The 12,540-nt window shown below is 43.6% G+C and overlaps 1 protein-coding gene across 2 annotated transcripts in view; it reads left to right on the top strand.

Moving 5' to 3' along the window:
* gprc5ba (G protein-coupled receptor, class C, group 5, member Ba) overlaps positions 1-12,540 on the top strand; it is a 47,534-nt gene that overhangs the window by 9,386 nt on the left and 25,608 nt on the right. The window contains exon 2 of one of the 2 annotated variants that reach the window (XM_055183061.2): positions 1,531-1,593. The exons of the other annotated variant lie outside the window; for it this stretch is intronic. The gene's annotated coding sequence lies outside the window, so the exon portion shown is untranslated. The remainder of the gene's footprint in view (positions 1-1,530; positions 1,594-12,540) is intronic. 2 annotated transcript variants of the gene reach the window in all.

The following is a 12,540-nucleotide window of genomic DNA, read 5'->3' as shown; positions in this document are numbered from 1 at the left end:
TTTTGCGCATGTTTGTCACACTTGAACATGAAACTAAGATAACACAAGTGAAGACAACATGCAGATTTTAAATGAAGGTTTTTATTATAAAGGGAAAACAAAATCCAAACACACATGACCCTGTGTGAAAAAGTGTTTGCCCCCTAAACCTAATAACTGGTTGGGCCACCCTTCTCAGCAACAACTGCAATCAAGTTTTTTCAATAACTTGCAATGAGTCTGTTACAGCGCTGTGAAGGACTTTTGGCCGACTCATCTTTGCAGAATTTTTGCATTCAGCCACATTGGAGGGTTTTCGAGCATGAAACACCTTTTTAAGGTCATGCTGCAGCATCTCAAATAGGATTGGACGTTGGAGGACTAGGACACTCCAAAGTTTTCATTTTGTTTTCTTCAGCCATTCAGAGGTGGACTTACTGGTGTGTTTTGAATCATTGTCCTGCTTCACGAACAGATGGCCGGACATTCTCTTTCAGGATTTTTTAGTAGACAGGAGAATTCATGTTTCCATTTATATCAGCAAGTCTTCCAGGTCTTGAAGCAGCAAAACAACCCCAGACCATAACACTACCACCACCACCACCACCACCATATTTTACTGTTGGTATCATGTTCTTTTCCTGAAATCCGGTGTTACTTTTATGGCAGACGTAATGAGATGGACGTCTTCCAAAAAGTTCAGTGTTTGCCTTGTCAGTCCACAGAGTATTTTCCCAAAAGTCTTGGGGATCATCAAGATGTTTTCTGGCAAAACTGATAGATCTCAATTACTTTCTTTCTCATTTGTTTCTGAATTGCTTTGAATCTCAACATGATGTGTAGCTTGGTCTACTTCACTTTGTCCGGCAGGTCCTATTTAAGTGATTTCATGATTGTAAACAGGTGTGGCAGTAATCAGGCCAGGACTGTGGCTAGAGAAACTGAACTCAGGTGTAATAAACCACAAGTTATGTTTTCATGGGGGGCATGCGGGTTTGGATTTTTGCTTTCGGCGACCCAAGTTCGATTCCCAGCTTGTGGTCATTTGCTGATCCCATACCCCTCTCTTCTCCCTGTAATTTCCTGTCCTCTTCTCATTCACTGTTAATAAAGGCAAAAACGGCAAAAAAATATTGTTTCATAAAAATTTTAAGTGTGACAAACATGCAAAAAAATCAGGAAGTGGGGCAACACTTTTCACCCCACTGTATATTTACAATAGGACATTTACAAAATATCTTCATGGAACAAGATCTTTACATAATATTCTAATGATTTTTGGCATTATATGTAATATAATGAACCATTATATATAATTATATATAATTTTGAACCATACAATGCGACATGACTGGTTGTGTTGTTGTCCAGGGTCACAAATGTTTTGATATGATACACGACTCTATAGCATGCACACGGAGAATACTATCTGTTCTGTTTCCTATACAAATACTTTCCCAGTACCAAATCACAGTGTTTACAGACATACATTTCCTTATCTAGATATAACGTGTAATATTAAAAAACTAAAGGCTTTTTTTTGTTCTGCAGGTTTCATCTCTTTTCCCATATTCATCAAGGCAGCGGTCTTGCCATTCAGTTTTTCTCACTAAGGTAAACTTTTTGTCCTCCTGTTTGAATCCAGGTTTGTTAACTATACATAACACTTGTATTGCATCAGCTGATTTATGATACACATGAACATTTGGCACAGAGAATCAATTTTCCACAATATATTTAACTATTTGCATAGTTTTTTATATGCTTCCACAACAACAAATGCACATCATATAAAGGCTGGGCAGAAATCACCTGCGATTCTCATGCGTATCTCATCAGTAAAGCCGGCTCCATGATTAGTAGTAATTCACCTGCTTTTAGATGGAGCGGCATTTACTACACAGAGCCGTATTTCACAGAGAAGCTAGGCAAAATGCATACATCTCTGTAAAATACGGCTCTGTGTAGTAAATGTAGCTCCATCCGAAAACAGGTGCTGGCGATATACTACTAATCATGGAGCCGGCTTTACTGATGAGATTTTATTGCCCAGCCCTACATCACATAAACCCATTAAAAATGTCCAGAGTGAATATGGGGTGAATGGTAATGCATTGTTTTGGATGTATATAAATAAATGAAACAACCTTATCTGTTGATAGGATGATTGGTGAATTGCAGATATCTTTATGGGTGTAGGCATCGGCTCCTTGAATATTATCCTTGGGCAGATAAACTCCAAAGTTCCTAAGCTTTCAAATTCCTTTACTCAGTTGATCATATATACTTGGTTAAACCCTCTACAAAAGAAAACATTTACTTTCATTCAAAAACCAAGCAAACATAGCATACAAATCATTTAAATAAACTCTTGTCTTTTCCAGAAACAGATTCACTAAAGCATAGACAAAAGGAAAGCATACAAAGTAAAGCAACAAACCTACGTTTGAGCATGAAATGAAATGGGTGCGTTCCACTCCACTTTTAGACAAACACTCTCAAACTTCCTTATGCACTTCCCCTTGGGGAATGCCATTTTTAAGTGCCTTTCACTTTGTGAAGTGTATGAGGGAAGCTTATACTGTATGGACAGACCCTCATTCCTGGATCTTGATCAAGAGTCTGCATCACATGTACTTTTCAGACTGCTCCATAATCCACTATTCACCTCGACTGTGATGTCGCACAACTGTCGCATTTAAAACCATTTCAAGTGTTCCACCAGTAGTGGGCACTCGTGCAACATAATCAATAAGGCACATCCAAGTCAACGAGAACAGTTAGCGAGGGAAGGACATAAACATTTGGAGCCTAGAATGCAAAGGGTGTTCTCGTGAAGACCGGTCTTGCCTGGCAACCTTAAAAGAGCGAAATCAGAAGGACGTAAGGACAGAGAACAGATCTTTGTAAGAATTTAGATGTGCTTGTGCTGTAGTCTTCCTGTTGGCATATTTGAATTAAATTCAACATAGCAACATTTATAACATGATAAACGTACCATGGTATACAACGACTACATTTTGTGACACATAAACATGAATATTTCCACTAATATACAGGTTTTCTTCTTCGTTGCAGTTTCTCTAAAGATGCATATTTAGGCTATTGACATTAAGAACACATTAATAATATAGGTATGAGTAGCAACTTCCTCTCCCATTGTTTTGCGGCAATGTCTTATGGGACTTCAAGCAGGTTAGGAATGTGCAAGTCTGCATTAGATGCATCCTCAATATCAACACATTCAGGTACCGTGCGTTTTCTATTCTTCAGTTTTGGAACCGGACTTTGATGGTTGATTATGACGTAGAGCGAGGACACGAGAAGGCAAGATCGCATTAGAATACATATTAAGAAATAGCTGTAGACTGATTATACTTCTAATTCTACTATTTCCTCTTTTATTGAAAATGGGATTACACTACTGGTGTCTCCTAGAGCAGGGGTTCTCAATCTTTTGCAACTTACGGCCCACCAATGACTGTTAAAAACATTTAGAGGACCATCTTTCTAAACGTAATAGTATCAACGCAGAATAACAGAATAAAACTATGCATTGTGACATGCCTTTCGCCTCACTAAAGTCCCTAAAAGTACACCTGGTGGTACACCTGTAGATCAAAGAGGAATGTCATTGCTGCCAATGGAAAAACCAAACCACATAGGTGTCATTTTTGTCATGACTTCTGGGTGATCGGTGGTTGTGTGTGGGTATGTGTTTGTTTATTTACCTGTTGGTGACGGTTCCTCATGTGTTCACTAGCCCTGCCCGCTTGTTTCGGTAATTGTTCACCGGTGGTGTCTCGTTAATGTTTTCCTTTAAATAGCACGCCGCCCTGTCTCTCGTCGCGCGCTCATTGTTTTCGGTCACAGTCCTGCTGCTTTGCCTTGTCCTGTCGGAGTGTCTGTGTTTTCTCTCTCATCTCTGATCCCAGGTTCGGTCCTCCACATCCGGAGGCTTGTCTTTGCCCGGAGTTCACACGCCTGTGGATGTACATGAACTTGACCTCGATTGAACCCTGTTTCCCGGTACAGCTGGTTCGCTTCGTCTTTAGGCGGTACACCAGTTTCTTCCGGGTTTCAGCGGCTACCTTCATCAACTCGTCCATCATCAGCTGTGAGTGGATTTCTCCCCGGTCCATGACCAGAGTGGATTGTTACATCTTCCAAGTCCGTCTCACACCCACCTTGAGTCGAGTGTGCATCATACCCTCTGTCGTGTGGGGTGATCGTGCTGTCTGTCATCGGCTGTGTGTGGGTTTCTCTCCGGTCAAGATCAGAGTGGATTATCAGTCTTCAGGTTCAGGCTCACTCTCTCCTTCAGTCGTGTGTGAGTCATACCCTCTGTCGTGATACCATCCAGAGTGGGTCGGCGGTGGTCGTCGTGTGTGTGGCTCTCCTGTGAACTGACTTTTTGCTCTGCCTCATTCCCTCTCAATTTTCTCAATTAATTTGTGAACTTGCAATTGACTCTAAGACTCTTTGTGACAGAATGAGCGCGCCACAAATGGAGTCAGCGAGTTCGGAGGGTTCGGATCCCGTGCAGGATGCTCTTCACCATCAGGGAGCGATCATTGAGCAGCATTCGTCTCTGTTGAATGCAGCGGCCAGAGATTTCCGCCTCCTGTCTGAACAACTTTCGGAACTCAGTAACCGGTTGGACCGAGTCGTTTCCCTACTCGGTGAACTATTCTCTTCTACCGCTGGAGGAGCCGCTTCGACAGAGCGTGAGCCACACACGGCGACACCCCCCTCTTTTGACGGCGATCCCAACACCTGCCGGGCCTTTCTGCAGCAATGTTCCCTCGTCTTCGCTCTCCAGCCTCGTCGCTTTGCTTCTTCTACCTCCAGGGTGGCATATGTCCTGACATTACTCACCGGGAGAGCTAGAGAGTGGGGAATGGCTGCATGGGGGGCCAAGGCTCCATGTACGACCTCGTTTGAGGCCCTCGAGAAGGAGATGTTGAGCTTATTTGACCGTTCCCTTCAGGGAGACATGGCAGCAGCTGAGTTGGTGAGATTGCAGCAGCGGACCTCTTCTGTTACTGACTATGCTATCACGTTTAAACTGCTTGCCATCAATTGCAACTGGAACGATACCGCTTTGAGAGCTCAATTTCTCGAGGGTCTCAGCCCTGCCATCCAAGACGAGGTCCCTTAAGCAGCACCACACTGCCTGTAATTATTAATTATAAGCAGTCTTTCCATTCACAGGTGCTGTTGGATTCCGGTGTGGAGGCAAGTCTTTTGGATGCTGGTTTGCCCAAAGCCTGGGGTATTCCTTTCATTTCTCTCTCCTCTCCTCTCTCTGCCTGGACATTGAAGGGTCAGCATATGGCTGTGATCACTCATCGCACACCCCCTGTGAGTTTGTTTGGTTCTGGCAATCATCGTGAGGAGATCGAATTTGATCTGTTAGAACATTCGCAGTCGCCAGTCATTTTAGGAGATGACTGGCTATCCAAACATAATCCTCACGTTGATTGGCAGAACAATGTTGTGTTGTCGTGGAAGTCTTCGTGTCATGTTTCTTGTCTTGGTCCAGCTCCTTCTTCTGTCATTTGTTCTGTTTCTCAGGTTCCGGCTGCCGATCTCTCGGGGGTCCCAGCGGATTACTCTGATCTGCACCAGGTGTTCAGTAAAGCTCAGGCCACTTCTCTGCCCCCTCACCGGGTCGTATGATTGGGAGATCAAACACTTCTCCACCTAAGGGTCGTATTTTTTCCCTATCTAAACCAGAGAGAGAGGCTATGGATAAGTACATTAATGAAGCTTTAAATGCCGGTCTCATTCGCCGCTCCTCGTCTCCAGCCGGCGCTGGATTTTTCTTTGTTAAAAAGAAAGACGGGTCTCTTTGTCCGTGCATTGACTATAGAGATCTGAATGACATTACTGTTAAGAATAAATACCCCTTGCCATTAATGTCATCAGCGTTCAAGTTATTACAGGGAGCGCGCGTATTTACCAAGTTAGATCTGCGGAACGCTTTTCACTTGGTACGTATTAAAGAGGGCGATGAGTGGAAGACAGCCTTTAATACACCTTCGGGACACTGGGAATACTCCGTTTTACCGTTCGGCCTTTGTAATGCACCGGCTGTCTTCCAAACCATAGTCAATGAAGTGCTGGGTGACATGATTTCCAAAGTTGTCTTTGTGTATCTCGATGATATTCTCATATTTTCTCCCTCCATGCAGATACACACTCAGCATGTTCGCCAGGTTTTGCAACGGCTTTAAGAGAATCAGCGGAGAAGTGCGAGTTCCACAAGGAGTCGGTTTCGTTTCTGGGTTTTGTTATTGCCGTGGGAGAGATTTGTCCCGATCCCGCTAAAGTTAAAACAGTTGCAGATTGGCCAGTACCCGACACTCATAAAGAGCTTCAGCGATTTCTGGGTTTCGCCAATTTCACCACGTTTCATCAGAAACTTTGGTCAGATCGCTAAACCTCTTACCGCTCTCACTTCCCCTAACATGTGTTTCCATTGGAATAAGGAAGCTCAGGAAGCCTTTGATGATTTAAAGTCCCGTTTCATCTCTGCGCCTGTTCTTTCTATTCCCGATCTGGCTAAACAATTTATAGTGGAAGTGGATGCATCTGATGTCGGAGTAGGCGCCGTTTTATCTCAGCGATCGTCTGTTGATGGAAAAGTGCATCCGTGCACTTTTTTCTCTCACCGGTTAAACCCAGCTGAGCGAAATTACGACATAGGCAATCGGGAGCTGCTGGCAGTTAGACTCGCACTGGGTGAGTAGCGTCACTGGTTGGAGGGAACCTCGGAACCCTTTCTGGTCTGGACGGATCATAAAAATTTTGAATATATCCGTTCGGCCAGAAGACTAACATCTAGACAGGCTCGCTGGGCACTTTTCTGTGACCGTTTTAACTTCACCCTCTCGTACCGGCCTGGCTCTAAGAATACGAAACCTGACGCTCTCTCTCGTCTGTTCGAGAAGTCTGAGTTGGAGCGGACCGAAACCATCCTCCCGGAGGGGAGGGTGGTCGGTGCCCTCGTGTGAGGAATCGAACAGCGAGTGAGAGAGGCCGGCCGAGAAGGGGGAAGTTCCAGAGGGGTGTCCAGCGGGTCGTCTATGGGTTCCTGAGCATTTACGTTCTGATGTCATCCGGTGGGGTCATGAATCCAAATTTGTCGGCCATCCGAGAATTCGGAGAACGTTGGCTGCCATCCGTCAACACTTTTGGTGGTCTTCTATGACTACGGACGTCAGACAGTTTGTATTAGCCTGTTCAGTCTGTGCTCGTAATAATGCATCTAATCAACCTCCCGCTGGTCTGCCTAAATCCTTGCCCGTGCCCTCCCACCCCTGGTCTCATATAGCCCTTGATTTTGTCACCGGCATCTAATGGTAACACTGTTGTACTGAGTGTGGTGGATCACTTCTCTAAAGCGGTTCATTTTATTCCCTTACCTAAACTTCCTTCTGCCAAAGAGATGGCTCAGGTTTTGATCAACCACGTCTTTCGTTTGCACGGTATTCCGACAGACGTAGTATCAGATAGGGGTCCTCAGTTCATCTCTCGGTTTTGGCAGGAATTTTGTATACAAATTGGTGCTACTGCCAGCTTGTCTTCTGGTTATCACCCGCAGACCAATGGGCAATGTGAACGGGCTAATCAGGATCTCGGTTGAACGCTTCGCTGTCTGTCATCACAATATCCGAATTCTTGGTGCGAGCAGCTTCCGTGGGTCGAGTATTCTCATAATTCTCTTCCCGTTGCGTCTACTAATATGTCCCCATTTGAATTATCCATCGGATATCAACCTCCCCTTTTTCCATCAAAGGAGCCCGACGCAGCGATTCCGTCTGCTTTAGCTTTTGTGCGCAGGTGCAAACGCAATTGGAAGAGAGCTAAGGCATTGTTATTATCTAATTCCAGACGAACCAAAGCTGCGGCTGACCGTCACCGGCGACCTCCACCTCGTTACGTTTGTGGACAAAAGGTATGGCTTTCTACCAAGGATTTGCCTCTCCGTGAGCCTTCTTGTAAGCTGGCTCCGCGATTCATTGGGACATACAGTATTTCTAAGGTCATTAATCCGGTAACGGTGAAGCTTAAGTTACCTCTTGGTCGGGTTCTCCCTGTTTTTCATGTATCCAAGGTTAAAGGGAAACTTCACCCATTTGCATTAAGCTTTGTACCGTTAGAACCCCAGTCATGTTTTTGAATGGTTGTGCATCATTCCCTCAGTTTCCCCTGAGACGGGAGAAATACAGATTTCAGTGAGGCACTTCCTTCTTTCAATTATGTAAAAATCGTCATTTTGCATCATTGAAAGAAGGAAATCCTGTATCTCTATGGAGTGTGAAAGACTATAGACACTCATTCCTCATTTTTCCAAGGTGGGGGCTATGGTTGGGACCCACTCACGCTACAGACCTATTACAGATCAGTGGGTGGGACTTACGAAAATATACGAACACAGATGGAAAAAATGATCAGCCGCCATCTTTATGCTAAGCTAAGCTAAACAGAAGTTGTGAGCGAGCCAGACTTCATGTTACAATAACAGCGGAAGGTAATCAATATGATATGGAAGAGGGTGATTTCACAAGCGTGATGCTCTAATCCGCTGTTCATTGCACTTTTATGAGCCACAATACAGCAAAGAGCTGAGGCAGATGGAGGAACAGAAGCCTGAGGAGTAGGCCGGAGCCTGGGCTTCGGTTGAGTAGAGGAGCCCGGGGAAGATGCCGCAACCATCGGCCTCTGCTGCGTAGAGAAGCTTGGACAGACTACTGCCTGTACTATCGCTGTGTGCTTGCTTTATAACATTTCTGAGTCAGATAAGGATATGGACGTTTGTTTGGTGAAGGTTTCTAGGCAAGAGAGCAACTTTGCGCGTGTTTGGACGTGTTTATTTCACAGACGTGTTTCGGCTTATGAGCAGACGCGCTGCGGAGTATATGAGGGACTCGCGATTTTTCCATCAGATAAGGATATAAACGTTTGTTTTGTGAATGTTTCTGGGCGCATGCTTAATTCAAAGACGTGTTTCGGCTTACGAGCACAGAGCTGAGGCAGCGCGTCTGTAGAGATATTGTGCAGGGGACGCGTTTGTGTGGAGGATGCAGGGATAAACGGAGGTCTGACTAAAGTGAGTGTTTCTATTTTCTTTGTTAAACTAAGGTGGCATTTATGTACACAATAGGATATCTGAGCAGTGTTTTATGTCTATATTTTGATAGCAGTGAGGCCAATATAACACGGATGTAATTACAGTAACCAAGAGACAAAAAGAAAATTGGTAAAACTAAATAAACATTTAAAATGCATACCCTTTTTGAAGTACTTGAAAAAACATTTGTACTGCAGATCTGAAACCGCACGTTACTGTTTGAATAAGACTTTGCTACACACCAGGCCAGAGTGTTATTGTGTGTACCACTATGTAACATCACGTTTAAAAGTAAGTCATGATTGGTGTCTGTCAGACACAGTGGTGGTGGCTATTTTCTTTGTTTTACTAAAGTGGCATTTATGTACACAATATCATATCTGAGCCGTGTTCCGATTAATGGGAGTGGCTTGCAGAGCTGTGCATTGTGGTGCATAGTGGGAGTTGTAGTTTTTCATACAAATGTGCTCTAAAGTCACGTTCTGTCTTTTCTCTGTCAAATAGGCACAAAATTCTAAATTTATGTTACATTTTGACTACAAATATGACCCACTTTCTATAAAGATTAATGTTTCTACCAGTGAAATGGCCCTTTAAGCCTGTGATTTTTGCCCATAATAATCCCTCCAGCTCTTCCCCTAACCCCCCCGCCCCTCGTCTAGTGGATGGTGCCCCTGTCTATACAGTTAGGAGGTTGCTAGACTCTCGTGGCAGGGGCAGAGGTTTTCAGTATTTAGTGGATTGGGAAGGGTACGGTCCGGATGAGAGGTGTTGGGTTCCGGCTCAGAATATTCTGGATCCTGGTCTGATTGAGGACCTCCGTCAGCGACAGGGTGAGTCTCCTGGTCTGTCTGGTGCCGGTCTTCGGGGGGATGCTACTGTCATGACTTCTGGGTGATCGGTGGTTGTGTGTGGGTATGTGTTTGTTTATTTACCTGTTGGTGACGGTTCCTTATGTGTTCACTAGCCCCGCCCGCTCGTTTCGGTAATTGTTCACCGGTGGTGTCTCGTTAATGTTTTCCTTTAAATAGCGCGCTCATTGTTTTCGGCCACAGTCCTGCTGCTTTGCCTTGTCCTGTCGGAGTGTCTGTGTTTTCTCTCTCATCTCTGATCCCAGGTTCGGTCCTCCGCATCCGGAGGCTTGTCTTTGCCCGGAGTTCACACGCCTGTGGATGTACATGAACTTGACTTCGATTGAACTCTGCCTGTTTCCCGGTACAGCTGGTTCGCTTCGTCTTTAGGCGGTACACCAGTTACTTCCGGGTTTCAGCGGCTACCTTCATCAACTCGTCCATCATCAGCTGTGAGTGGATTTCTCCCCAGTCCATGACCAGAGTGGATTATTACATCTTCCAAGTCCGTCTCACACCCACCTTGAGTCGAGTGTGCATCATACCCTCTGTCGTGTGGGGTGATCGTGCTGTCTGTCATCGGCTGTGTGTGGGTTTCTCTCCGGTCAAGATCAGAGTGGATTATCAGTCTTCAGGTTCCGGCTCACTCTCTCCTTCAGTCGTGTGTGAGTCATACCCTCTGTCGTGATACCATCCAGAGTGGGTCAGCGGTGGTCATCGTTTGTGGCTCTCCTGTGAACTGACTTTTTGCTCTGCCTCATTCCCTCTCTATTTTCTCAATAAATTTGTGAACTTGCAATTGACTCTAAGACTCTTTGTGACAATTCTGAGCAGGAAAAAAAACAATTAAAAAGAAAAATGTAAAGGTTGGCTTTTAGGCTTAGACTTTATCTTTATTAGTACTCAAGGGTAGAAGGCTACCTTATGAAAATTACGGGCACTATTTTAACAATCTAAGCACATTGTCTAAAGTGCTCAGCCCATAGTCTAAATGGGCGTGTCCGAATTCACTTTTGCTAATTTAACGACAGGAAAAAATGGTTTATGCGCCGAGTCTAAAAGGGTTGTTCCTATTTTGGACATAACGTGCAATAAACCAACGAGAGTCTTAGCTCTCATCCCCTTTAAAAGCCAGTTGTGCTGGCGCCATGCCGATTCCCTATTTAGATGGCGAACTAAGCTGAGGAAGAAGACCACCAGTTTAAAATTTATGTAAAAAATGTTGTTGTTTTTATTTGTATTGAAATTGTTGTTTTTTGTATTAAAACCTTTAAAAGTCATTTTCTTTCAGTCATGGAAGTAAAATTAGCAGGCTTTTAATTTGCTGTAAATGTATGGACAGCCTACATGAAGTGTAATCTCTAAGAATTATTTGCCAAAATATGCCAGAAAAGGTTTGTACTGTAAAATACTTTATTTGTAACAAACAGGAGATAGAGCATTTACAAACGTGTGAAGACGTTTCAGCACTCAGACAGCGTTGTGAGTGTTTTTAAAATTACTTAAAAAAGGTTTTTATCTCACCATATCCACATGTACAAAGTCATTATATACAATAAATTTGTGGGATTGCATTAAAAAAATTTTATAAAATAAATGCAATATTTGCATTTGTTTAAAGCAAAACATTTACTTACTTACCAGGTGAAGCAGCTCTTTAAGCCTTCTAACGTCTCATAATCGGTCCTCTCCGAACGTTCAAATTCGTTTGTGTGCTGCTGCACATCAATGTGTTACTGTCCTATTACTGTACTGTCCTGGCTTTGTCTATTTTTAGTCATTTATGTGAGTTATTTGTTATTAAGTTTTTGTCAAGTGTGTCTGGTGAAGTTAAGCAACAACATAATCATGGGTGGAGCGTGGGTGTGGCTTCTGGGGTACAAGCCCCGAATGTTTTGTCAAACGCCCCGAATCTTTTCAGATCTGTTAAATTAATCCATCCAGTATGCTAGGTGGCAGCATTCAGTTTTAAACTCTCTGGTCCCCCACTCCAGGGAAAACGAATGAGAGCGTGTTGAAGGCAAATTAATATGATGAATCTCCCCACAGTAAAGTATTTTCAAAGTGTCTTTATTATTACAGTGCCTTCGTTATTACTGTAAGTGTATAATTATAGTTATGCGATGTAAATACTGTTAAATAGCGTCAACGGATATATTTTCTGCATGGCTAACGGCTAATGTTAGCGCTGCGTTCTGAACTAGACCGCCTGCTCTGCTCCACACACTGTCGTTGGTAACGTTGTATTTAAAGTACATTTACTCACAGTGAATTAAAACTTTGAAAAAAACTTGCTTATTGCACATTTTTATAGATGGATATACGATTTATTTTTTTAAGACGTCAGAAGTGAGAAGGTGATAATAGTTACTTCTAAGGCAGCTTATGTTTTGTCTGTATGCATTTCTTTGAAATTCGCAATGATTCACATCAGAAATACATTGACAGTTATAAAGGTGAATCCTTAATCTCTTACATGAAAATATCCTTATGTGTGATCATTGTCATTGCAAATAGGGAGAAAGGAGGGTGAGGAGAGAGAGCAAAGACAGGGAGAGAGAGAGAGAGAGA

The sequence above is a fragment of the Misgurnus anguillicaudatus genome, chromosome 19, assembly GCF_027580225.2.
Source record: "Misgurnus anguillicaudatus chromosome 19, ASM2758022v2, whole genome shotgun sequence".
In the NCBI taxonomy this organism is placed as follows: Eukaryota; Metazoa; Chordata; class Actinopteri; order Cypriniformes; family Cobitidae; genus Misgurnus; species Misgurnus anguillicaudatus.
This window is presented reverse-complemented; position numbering and strand designations above follow the sequence as displayed.